The sequence below is a fragment of the Onychomys torridus genome, chromosome 8 (assembly GCF_903995425.1).
Source record: "Onychomys torridus chromosome 8, mOncTor1.1, whole genome shotgun sequence".
Classification (NCBI taxonomy): Eukaryota; Metazoa; Chordata; class Mammalia; order Rodentia; family Cricetidae; genus Onychomys; species Onychomys torridus.
In genome coordinates, this window is record NC_050450.1 from 12,230,296 (window position 1) to 12,242,603 (window position 12,308).

Below are 12,308 nucleotides of genomic sequence, written 5' to 3' on the forward strand. Positions count from 1 at the left end.
CCCATTATAAATTTTATTAACCACTCTTTTATTAGCAATCTTATTACAGTTGATCTGCACATGAATAGAAACAATTTACAAATGATCAGGGTTGGATTAGAAAAGCCATAAACTCAATGCAAATTGTTAGAAATTATTTACTGGCTTTGCACAAATCTGCATATAGATTGAGGAAGTCAATCAGAAAGGTACCTTCAGGTATTCTTCACAAGATGTGATTGTGAAGATAGTTGCAGACGGGCATGTGTCGTGTAGAATAGAAACGAAAATAAATAGATTCATTTGTCAAACACATTTAGGTGTGGGTGTTCTCATTTAATAAGTGCTTTGGAGCACGGGGTATCTGGGAAAACTGAAGAGGGGTAGGAAGTGACTTGACTCCAAATATAAGGTCAGGAGTCTGAGACATATAAAATGGTTTTGAACAAAGTGTGGAAACATTGGCTCAGCACATTAGGGGACGACAGATGCATCATCTATCAGCCTTCTAGTAACTCTCTGGGATAGGGAGGGCTGTTATTCTTGTTTTTCAGTTGAGAGAGCTGAAGTAAATGACAAATGAATCATAGCTTGGTAAAGATCACAGGGAAATCAGGATGGGTCCAAATCTTCTGATTTTGTGTCTGAGGAGCCATCTGTGGACACCTTGGCTGTGTCCATACTGTTTCTCTTCTGAGGGTTTGTAGGTCTTTGGAAATCTCTTTCATGTCCCAATTGTCTAGCAGAACCACAAGACTGGCAAAAACCCTGCTTCTGCCGTTTGTTCTCCTTAGCTGGGGAAGTGACATCGTTTAGTGCAAAGAACCTGGGCTGGGCACTAGGAGGGTTGAGCTCTTCTACCCATCTTCCTATTTGACCTCAGACCAGCCCCCCTTGTCTTTGGAACTTGCTTTATAAAGGAGAAGGGAACTAGGTTTTCCTGAACTCTGTGGAAGTTTGCAAAGTTTTCAGTCAGAGTTGGGAGATATGACACCCATTTTTCCTTCATATTTGCAGATGATTTCTCTGCAAAGGGGACATTGGCTAGAATTGGAATGTTCAACCCCACTTCCACCTCTTAGTGGTGCATTATTTACAACCCCACCCACAGCGCCTCATAGTCTTCCCCTTTAATCACAATTATGTTCTTGAATTATTCTTCTCTCTCCTTCCTCTATCTCCCTACCCCCAACCCTCCCATCCCTCTCTCTGTACCCCAGTGCACTTGAAGGTCAGAGAACAATCTTGGGTCCTTGCTTTTGACCTTGGGCAGGGTCTCTTTGTTGTTTGCCACTGTGTATGCCAAACTAGCTAACCTGTGAGTTCCTGCGGTGGGATGGGGTGGTGTTTTCTGTCTCCACCTCCCATCTTCCCATCTCACCATAGGAGCACTGGGATTATAGACACATGTTACCATATCTAGCTTTATGTGGGTTCTGGGGGTCATGATTCAAGTCTTCCTACTTGCGTGGAAGCTTCTTTACCCTCAGAATTACCTCCATCTCTCTTAGATTTTCTTGTTTTAAAATTCAGTGTAACTCAATTCTTCTCCCATGGATGTTTGATTTTAATGGAGAAAGGTATTAACCAGAGACGCCATGAATGATGCTATATCAGATCTTTTTGTTAAATCTGGTAGAGTTTTGACAATTCAGGATGTTCTCAGAGACCTGAAATTTTAGTCACATGTTATGTTATTATTTATCCCTCCCTGGCTAGCATTGTGGAGCCTCAGGGGTGGGGTGGAGATGGGATGATTCATTTCATCTAGACCATGACAGGTAAATTTCTCCAGGCTCCCTGGTGCCCTTTCACTGAGTCAACAATGAGTATAAGACATCCCCAAGCAGGAGATGTTCCCTGCCTTCTACTTTTTTCCTAGCTGTAGGACCATGTCACGTCATGTACAAAATAAGCATAAACAAAAATATGAATATTAACAAAAGTCACATCTGTTAGACACCAGTGCAAGCCAGTCAGCTTGTAAACCTATGTGCTCTACTTGATTTAATACTTAAAACAGCCAGTAGACCTGGAATTCTTTCATCTCAGTTTTCAAAGAATAGAGGTCTGGGGAGGGTTGTCTACCTAAGTGTTTAGAACTATGAATGCAACATGAGTTTATTTCTGCTGTCTGGCTCCAAAGTCTACACTCTTTTTTGGGGTGGGGCAGGGGAACATTTGTTAATTTTTTAATTAATTAATTGATTAATTAATTAACTTTATATCCCAACTGAAGTTTCCCCCTCTCCAATTCCCTCCTACTTCTGCCCCCCCCCCCCAATCCACTCCTCCTCCATTTCTCTTCAAGAAGTGGGCAGACCTCCCATGGACATCACAAAACATGGCATATCAAGTTGAAGTAAGACTAAGCACCTCCCCAGGTATTAAGGCTGGGCAAGGTGACCCTGTATGATGAGTAGGCTCCCAAAGGCCAGCCAAGGAGTTAGAGAGAGCTCCTTCTCCCACTGTTAGAAGTCCCACAAGAAGACCAAGCTACACAACTGTCCCATGTATGCTGAGGGCCTACTCAGTCTGTGAGCTCCTATGAGCCCAGGTTAGTTGATTCTGTGGCTTTTGTTGTGATGTCTTTGACCCCTCTGGCTCCTACAATCCTTCCTCCCCTCTCTTCAGCAGGATTTCCCAAGCTCAGCTTAATGTTTAGCTGTAGGTCTCTGTCTCTGTTCCCATCAGTTGCTGGATGAAGCCTCTGTGATAACAATTGGGCTAGGTACTGATCTATGTGTATAGGAGAATATTGTTAGGAATCATTACATTGACACTTTTTCCCCTCTAGTCCTGTGATTGGTTCAATCGGAGATCTCTGCGTCATTCAGCATGTGAGTCCTGGTGCTCCGTGTAGTGTCAGGGGTGGGCTTACTCTCGTGGCATAGGTCTTAGTCATTGGTTGGCCAATCTTACCTAGCACTTCCTACAGGCAGGGCAGAATGTAGGTTGAAGGTTATATGCCTGGGTTGGTGTCCCAGTCTCTCCACTGGAAGTCTTGCCTCATCATAGGAGATGGCCAGTTCAGGCTGCATATCTGCTATTGCTGGGAGTCTTAGCTAGGGTCATCCTTGTAGATTCCTTGGAGTTTCCCTTGCACCAGGTTTTTACCTGACCCTGGAATGCCCCCTTCCAGACATCTCTTTCTGTACTCTCCTTCTCTACTCACTCCTAACTTGATCCCTCATGTTCCCATCCCCAACCTCCCCTAGTCCACCCATAAAATATCTTTTTTTCCTTCCCAGAGAGATTTGAGCACCCCCTTTCCTTGAGCCTTCCTTGTTACCTAGCCTCTCTGGGTCTGTGGATTGTAGCTTGGTAATCCTTTACTTTATAGCTATTTTCCACTTATGAGTGAATACATACCATGTTTGTCTTTCTGAGTCTTGGCTACCTCACTCAGGAAAATTTTTTCTAGTTCTATCTATTTGCTTATAAATTTCACAACACCATTGTTTTTAACAGCTGAGTAATACTCCATTCTGTAAATGTACCACATTTACTTTATCCATTCTTCAGTTGAGGGACATCTAGATTGTTTCCAGATTCTAGTTTTTATTAATAAAGCTACTATGAACATAGTTGCCATTAAAGGCTAGGCTCACAACTTTTGTTGCCTGGGGGCCCAGTCTCCAGTATTGCAGGGCTCAAAGGGAAATCCACAGAGTCAGTGAAGTGTGACTCTTTTTATTTGAGGGGGTTAAGGGAAAAGACACAAATAATCTCTTGATGGTTTCTTTCTTTATTCTTCTGTATTCTGATTCTCAATTTTACATTCTCTTTTCTTATCTCTCTCCAGAAATGTCCCTTCTGTCTCTCTTGATGTTTTCCTTCTAACTCCACTTTTATTCATCCTTAATCTCTTATTCTTGAAGTTTTCCTTCTTCTCTCTCTATTTTTCCCTTACGGCTTATATACCCCAGAAAAATCTCTCAAGCAATATAAAAATTACAATGTGATTACATTCTATTTTTAAGTGAGTGAGTGATTACAATGAATAGAAGTAAAAAACAGCTTGTTATCCATATCCCTTACATAATTAAACATTTTATGTATTATAGGTGAAAAATGAATTATCCCCAAGAACCCATGTACATTCACACCCAAGAAACTTGTTATAGAGTAACAGAGGGTGAGCAAGCAACATATTTTTCTCAGCCAATTCTTTTACTGGCAGGTTGTATTTTGTGGTTACAAAGAAAGGAACAATCACTTTATTACTGATCTTGAAAGGTAATCTTATAAGGAATCTTAAAGGAATCAGAACCTAAACTTTTGTACATGAAAAACAATCAATCAGCTCTACTTTAAATCTTTAAACTACTCATCAGTAGTTTTTTTATAACAGGAGATTGAAGGCAGAAATGGGTATAAGGAATTAATCATCACCTTTGGTCATCAACCAGTCCTAGCAAGAAAGGCATTTCACACCAGGCAGTGGTGGTGCGTGCCTTTAATCCCAGCACTTGGGAGGCAGAGGCAGGCAAATCTCTGTGATCTCAAGGCCAGCCTAGTCTATAAAGCAAGTTCTAGGACAGCCAGGACTATTACATAGAGAAACCCTGTCTCAAAAAAAAAATTAGAAAAAAAGAAAGACATGTCAGCTAATAATAAATAGGCTGCTCTGTTTTAGCTGTGATGCACTCCAAAACCTATGAACACATCCCTTAATATTAAGATTAAAAGAATTTAAGCTAGCTGGGCTACTGGGACTCAATTGTTTATCTTAATCATTAACCTAAGCCACAGTCTATATGGCTCCTCAATAAAGAACTCATGTGTTCTGGCTGTGTGATACTGCCTTGTTTTAATTTTTATCATCAAAACTCTACTTAAACTAACATTATTATCATCAATTAGACAGTACAGCTTAAGAAGAAATCATCTTCATAATAATCCACAGGTAAAAATGCCCAGTAGAATGGGATATTTCCATGAGATAAACACACTACATTACAGGCAGTGGGGATCTCCCCACACCCATTCACACCATGCCAGATACCAGACAAAGTTGGCAGCAGCAGACATGGGAAGGCACAGCAGAAGCAAAGGACGTTCTGGAGTCTGTGGTCTCGGGGGCCTTGCCTGTTGGAGATTCACCCATCATGGATTTGCTTCCTGCTGTGCTGACACCTCGAACTCCAGTTACCACCTGCTGCTCCTCTGACATGGCCACTGGCACACAACCAAAGTCTAGATTCTTAAACAGTAGACTCACTGTGATGAATTTGAAATACATGCAGCCATATCAGTTAGCCTTTCAAGATCTTTATCATCTCCAAGATGTAATTACTGGTTTCTATAACTAAGCAGTCCCGAGAGGGCAGCTGGTGCCACACCCCACTATGCAGACAAACTGAAGGCAACAGAAAGGGCTGCATATGGGGCTTGGAGAACAGGGTAGGGCATTAAAGTGGCCAAGAAGGCAATCTTAACTCTTCCCCTCTCCAGACTGTCACACACAGAAATGTCACTTGCATTTCCCACCTATCTGAATTGCTCATGTGACACAAGCCCAGAGCATTTTCTTGTCTTCCTATAATTGTATTTCTTAAGCATTGGAACACATAGAAAAGCCGACATTACCTGGCCTCCTCTTTTCTGAAAAGAGAAGTGGAGACTTTGCAGGGATTGGGTGGTACCAATGACTTTGGAGAATTCTAGCAAATCAATGAGGAGCTTCACTGCTTAACATGGATTTTCTCTCTTCCTTTTCATTCTCTCTCTGTCTCTGTCTCTGTCTCTCTGTACACATGTGACTTTGTTGCTTTTCCACTATCACAGAGCTCAGGAATGGGATATAATTAACTGGCAGCAATGTACTGTATTCAGCCTTGCTACTTACAGGGGCTCTGCTCTCACCTCATTACCGAATGCTCCAGTAGTCCTGTGTATCCATTAAACACCGAGGTGCCTGCTGTATTTCAGAGCCTGCTGACATGGGCTCCCCCAGAATGTGATCCAGAGTTTGGGGCCCACTAGGGAAATCCAACTGTTGTTGGGGGATTTTCTAGGCTGCTAAGGTTATGCAGAATGAACTTTGCAAAGTCAATAGGACCTCTGCTGGGACTCTGGAGTTGATACCAGAGACTGGGACTTTATTCCTCTTGGAATGCTTAGCCAATGTCCTCAGAAGTTGAATTCAGATAACAGTGAAAGGTAAACTAATTATAGTGGGGCCATTTGTGCTTTTGTGGTTTGGCTGATGTCAGCATTTCCCAACTAAATGGAGATCTTTGGGGACTTCAGAATCTGTTTTAAATGTCTTTTTCCACCCTTATTATAATTCTGAATCTATTTCCATTACAGATTCTGATATTTAGACAAAAGGAGTTCATTGCCACTACACATAGATTATGGCTCAGACACAAGTTTATTTGTTATAGACATAATACATACATACATGCATGCATATGTAATATATATATATATATACAATGCACACACACACACACACACACACACACACACACACACACACACACCCAAACACCTGAATGTTGTGTTTGTTCAAGATTCTATTGCAACTGATAGATACCCAAATCGAAAGGAAACAAAATTTAAATTTATTCAAGAAAGAACTCAAATAGTGTGTGTGTGTGTATTGTCAGAACTTTGTCTCTTAGTCTCTGTCTCTCACATGCTCCTTTTTCTCCCTATTTTCCCCCATCCTCCGAACAAGGTCTCATGCATCTCAGACTGATCTCAAGCTCTCTGCATAGCAGAGGCTGACCTTGAACTCCTGATCCTGCTGCTTCCATTTCTCTGTGCTACCACATCCAACTCCTCTGCCAATTTTCTTCCTGAGGGGAATCATTACCTCAGAAAAGGATAAAGGAAAGGCCTGTATTCATGGTGCAGAAACTGTCTCTCAGCTTTAACCTCAGTTGCAAGTAATCAATGTGGACTGGGACCACATGTTCAATTCCCCCAGCCAACCACAATAGCTATGGGAAGATTGGGATTTGCTTGCTCAGGGTTGACAACCTTAGTCACAAATAGCTCCTCTAGGCCACAGAAAGCCACACACCCTAGTCTCCACTGCTTCAGATCTGTGTGACAGGGCAATACACCCCTGAGCTCTCTGCTTTTCGGTTTGTTCATCTCCCAGGAGTGATTAGGAACACATGAAATATCGTCACATACAAAGACATTTTCTAGGGGGTACTCACAGATCCTACTCACCTGTGTACACTTTCCTCTAGCCCTGGAGTATTTGCACAGTGTGTAGATTAAGCAAGCCACAACCTCTTCTATGTGTGGAAAAGAAACAGCTTTCCTCAGTAGAAGACTGAGGATAAATATCCTAACTAACTACCAAGCCAATTTTGCTCAAACCCTTTTTGGACCCTTAGAGCAACAGTTGCTCCCCATGACCCACTCTATAGGCATGCCACTTATATCTTATCTAAAGGTGACTCAGGGTCTTCAGAAGTGACTGGGCTTTATTTTGAGTCCTTTCTAACTGACAACATTGAAATTTTCTTCAGCTAACTTTGTTGTGAGGTAATTGCATCAAATTAGTTAATTCTAGCATTGAATCTAGACACATCTATGATGGAATAAGACTGAGGTTATGAAATAACATTCCCATTAGGACAAACTGTTCTCAGACTTTGGTGCCAGGGAAATGTGTCCCTCATCCAAGCAGGTGGGTAGTTTGAGATTTTCTGGAAACCATCTCTCTTTGGCTTCCAGGCAGCTCAGAGCCAACTGTTAGCCTTGCCACTAGCAAGTGCACAGAACTTTCGCCAACCATCAAATGTGCATAACTTTGTCTGTGGCTGCTCCTTTGTCTTCTACTTCTATTCTTTTTATTCTAGTTCTAAAAATTCTTATATTTATTTTGTTTTATTTCTGAGGGGAACCCACATTTTGTGGGGTTCAGTTGGAGTTTCTTAATAAACAAAATAAATAATAGATGAATGAATAAATGAGAGAATGAATGAATGGATGAATGCAGGTGGGCTCCCAGGGCCTTTTTTCTTCCTGTAAAGATAATGCTAGCTGCACTAAGGCCCTTTCCCCTTCACTGCTAATGTCTTGGCTCTGCTTGGAACCACTTGTTCAATTGCAGTGCCAAGCTCCTGTTTTACAAGGCTTCCTTTGAGCACATCTCATCAGGAGTAGATCCTCAATGCAGTCTCTTTGTTCACTGACTGGAACTTTGAATGCCTTGCTTTGCCTAATAAATAACCCAGGGACTCAAACTTGGCCTTAGCTTTTACTTGGAAAATAGAGCTGGTGAAGCTCTATAGCACACGCCAAACCCAAGCTGCTAGAAGGTCAGGGACCTCTCAGGCAGCTCAGCAAGGTTGTATACTGCTCCACTTCCTCCCACATTTACTGGATCCTTTTTTTTTTTTTTTTCTTTTTCCATAAATTTCTCTGTCCTTGCTCCGTCTTGGACTGCAGCAGGTAAATCTCAGGGTGAAAGGAAAGCCAGGTCACTCAAAAAGGAAATGTTGGTTATATGCAAGGCGAGGTTAAGTCTACTCTCACCGTTTGAAAAGTCTTGGCTGCTATTAACACCTCTGCTCTGTTTTCTTTTTCTGTTGCTGTGATAAAACACCCTAATAATAGCAGCTTAAGGTTTTAGCTTACAGTTCAAAGTCTAGTCCATCATGGTGGGGATGCCAACACAGCAGGAGCTTGGGGCAGTTGGTCATATAACATCCACAATCAGGAAACAGAGAGGGTATTGTGTGCTTGTGCTGAGCTCCATTTCTCAGCTTACATAGTCAAGGATCCTAGGAGGAAATGGAGCCGCCTGCAGAAGGCAGGCCTTTTCAGGCAAATAACAAATTACCAGCAGGCAAGTCCAGAAGGCAGCCTTTGAGATAATTTTAGACTCGGTCAACTGAACCATTAATAAATGCTACTACCAAAGGCAACTACCAAAGGCAAGCGAAAAGATGAGTAACGGCTGCTAGAGGGAGGCTGCGATGTGAAATGAGCTCCATGTGGCTCTAGTCTTGGGTTCAAATCCTAGCTTTGTCATTTTGAGCCATGCAACTGGAGACTAGTTGTGCCCCATCTCCAAGATGCGATTTCTTATCGGTAAAGTGGGGGTACTTTAGTACTTACCTTAGTGTTATAAGATGAACAGGGATGATGTCTTGCTGCAAGATAAAAGCTATAGTTCCCTTAAAGTCAATCTGTTGAAATCAAATTTCCCAATTGATGGAATTTGGAGGTAGTCTTTTGGGAAGTCTTGAGAGTAAAGTTCTCATGAACAGGATCAATGCCTTTTTGAAGGGACCCCAGAGAGCTCCCATACTGTTTTCCCTATGTTTGGACATACTAAGTTGGCCATGTGTGAACTAGAACGTGGTCCCTTGTCTAAACTGTGCCTTGATCTTGAACTTGCCAGCTCACAGAACTGTGAGCAACAAATTTGTACTGTTTATTATTCAGCTAGCTGGTGATACTTTGTGGTAGCCTCTGGAGACTGGGACACACCTCTTCTTTCTACCCCACTTACCCCATAACATCTTTCTGCTTCCCCTTCAACTCTTGGCATTTGAATTACTGAACTTCTAGACTGGGATATAGCTTCTTACAGTACATGTGTCCTAGTTACTATGGTAGTGACAAAACACCATGACTAAGGCAACGTATAAAAGAAAAGCATTTAACTTGACACTTATGCTTACAGACAACTGGAGTCCCTGATCATCATGGTGGAGAGCATGGCACCAACAGGCAGGCAGGCATGATGCTGGAGCAGTAGCTGAGAGCTTATAGTTGATCCACAAGGGAGAGAGAAAGACAGAGAGAGAGAGAGAGGGAGAGAGAGAGAGAGAGAGAGAGAGAGAGAGAGAGAGAGAGAGAATATGGCCTGGGCTTTTGAAACCTAAAAGCCCACCTCCAGAGGCACATACCTTCTAATAATACTATACCTCATAATTCTTTCCAAACAGTTCCACCAACTGGGGACAAAGTATTTAAAACATACAGGCCTATAGGGGCCACTCTCATCCAAACCACCACACCTTGGCAAGTCTTTGGCTGCATTTACATTTGTGGATAGAACTATTTAATGTCTGCCTCTCTTACCTGACCATGCCCTCTAAGACAGTAGATGGTAGACTCACTTCTCATCACCATTTCACTCAGGTGTTTTTCTCCAGGATGAGCTCCTGGAGAAGCTCAATAAATACTAAACTTGAATGAATGAATAAATGAATGAATGAAGAATGAATGAATGTATATGGTGAGTGGATGATGTCAATCAGATTATTCAGATGCAGAAGAAGGTGCTAAATGGAGCATCTACAATAGTTGGTACAAACCTAACATGGTGTATATTTCCAGCTGACACATTCAAAGTTCAATACAAGCTCAGCAGATAGGGTTTGTGCTGTAGTTATCTCTGATCCCCAGAGCCATATTGAATGAAGTCCCAACGAATGTCTCTTGCATTACTATTTAATTTAATTTCAATTTCCTTCCTTTCTTCCTCCCTTCCTTCCTCCCTCCCTCCCTCCCTCCTTCCCTCCCTCCCTCTCTTCCTTCCTTTTTTTCTTTCTTTTTTTCCTCCTTTCTTTCTTGACACAGGGCCTCATTATGCAGCCCTGGCTGACCCAGAGCTTGCTATGTAGACCAGACTGGCCTTGAACTTCCAGAGTGCCTGCCTCTATCTTCCTAGTGCTGTGATTAAAGATATGTGCCACCACACTGGGCTTTTTGTCTTTTTTAAAATAAAATTGAATTAAAATATAATTACAGTACTTCCTCTTTCCCATTTTTTCCCTGTAGCCTCTCTCTTGTCCTTTCCTTCACTTTCAAGTTGATGCCCTTTTCTTTATTATTAATAGGTATATACATGTATCCCCTATCTAGTCCTTTTTTGTTTGTGTGTACATTGTTTCAGGGCTGGCCACTTTACTTTTGGTAATAGATTAGGGGGCTCAACCCTGGGAGAGGTTAGATACCCTCTTGTAGAGTCACTATCTGCCTCTAGTTCTTTGTTTAGGTGTGTGGCCAGGTGAGGTTTGTCCCCTTTCTGTGTCAGCATGTCTATTGACATTGTCATTGCTCAGGTTTTGTTTATGCAGCCATTTCTAGGAGAGATAGTTTCACAGCAGACATCCTGGTGTTCTGGCTCTTTCAGCCTTCCAGCCCCATCTTTGGTTATGTTCCCTGAGCCATGGATGCAGGATATGCTGCAGATGTGCCTACTGGGGCTGGGGTCCCCACAATCTATTGATCTCTGCATTGTGTGCAGCTGTGGTTTTTCTGTGATGGTCTCCATTTGCTGTAAAGAGATCTTTTGTGATTGGTGTGTGTGTGTGTGTGTGTGTGTGTGTGTGTGTGTGTGTGTGTGTGTGTGTTTGTATGAGTGTGCGTGTATGTGCATGTGCATGCCAGCAGAGGCCAGAAGAGGGCATCTGACTCCCTTGAACTACAGTTACAGGCAGTTGTAAGCTGCCCCATATGGGCCCTGGAAACAAGCTCCAGGTCTGCAATGGCAAAACACTGAGCCATCTTTCCAGCCTGTTCATTACTATCTTAAATAAACAAGAAAACACATTTCTATTTCATGATCAGAGCTAAAAGTCATTTCCAAAATAATTCCCTAGGATGGAGGTCTGAATCCTCCTTACACTTGTTTTTTTTTTTTGGTGGCACCAGCCAGAAAAACAATCATTTCTAGTGAGAACCACTTTCTCCCCTGCCTCTTGCCAAACCCCAGCTCATGCAAGATGGCGTGTGCTCTTTATTTATTATACATGTCTGCATATTGAGATAATTGGGTTGTATAATATTGCACGCAGACTAATCTGAGAATGATTTCTGCTGAATAGAAATTACTTATTTTGATTCCTCAGGGGTTTGTTTTGTCAAAACTCATGTAGTATTTAGCAAAGTAATCATTGTTCAATTGCCGAGCACAGAAAGTGTAAAATTATCCTAATAAGAACGAGAAGCATGAAGAGAGTGGGTGATGCTGACCTCGTCAACTTGATTAGTGATGGTATTTCATCACGTTCTCAAGGCTTAACCTCAAACACTGCCTGTGGAGATTGCCATGGACCTCTTCATCTCACTGGTCCTAATTAGATATGTAATTTGTCATATGGTTGTTGAGCAATAATAGAAATACATGCAAAATATGTACAAAAGAAGAACGATGCTGCTCAACTTCTCCGGAAACAGTCCAGTGGCAGTGTTTGAAAGCAGGTAGGTTGTTTTCCATCTACAGAGTCATCCTGTCACCTTGTCTCACATACATCACCTCCCTTTACCAGATTATTCATGAGTATCTTCCTTAGTTAGTTCCTCATAATCAAGAATCTGTTGTGAGCCAGGCACCGCAT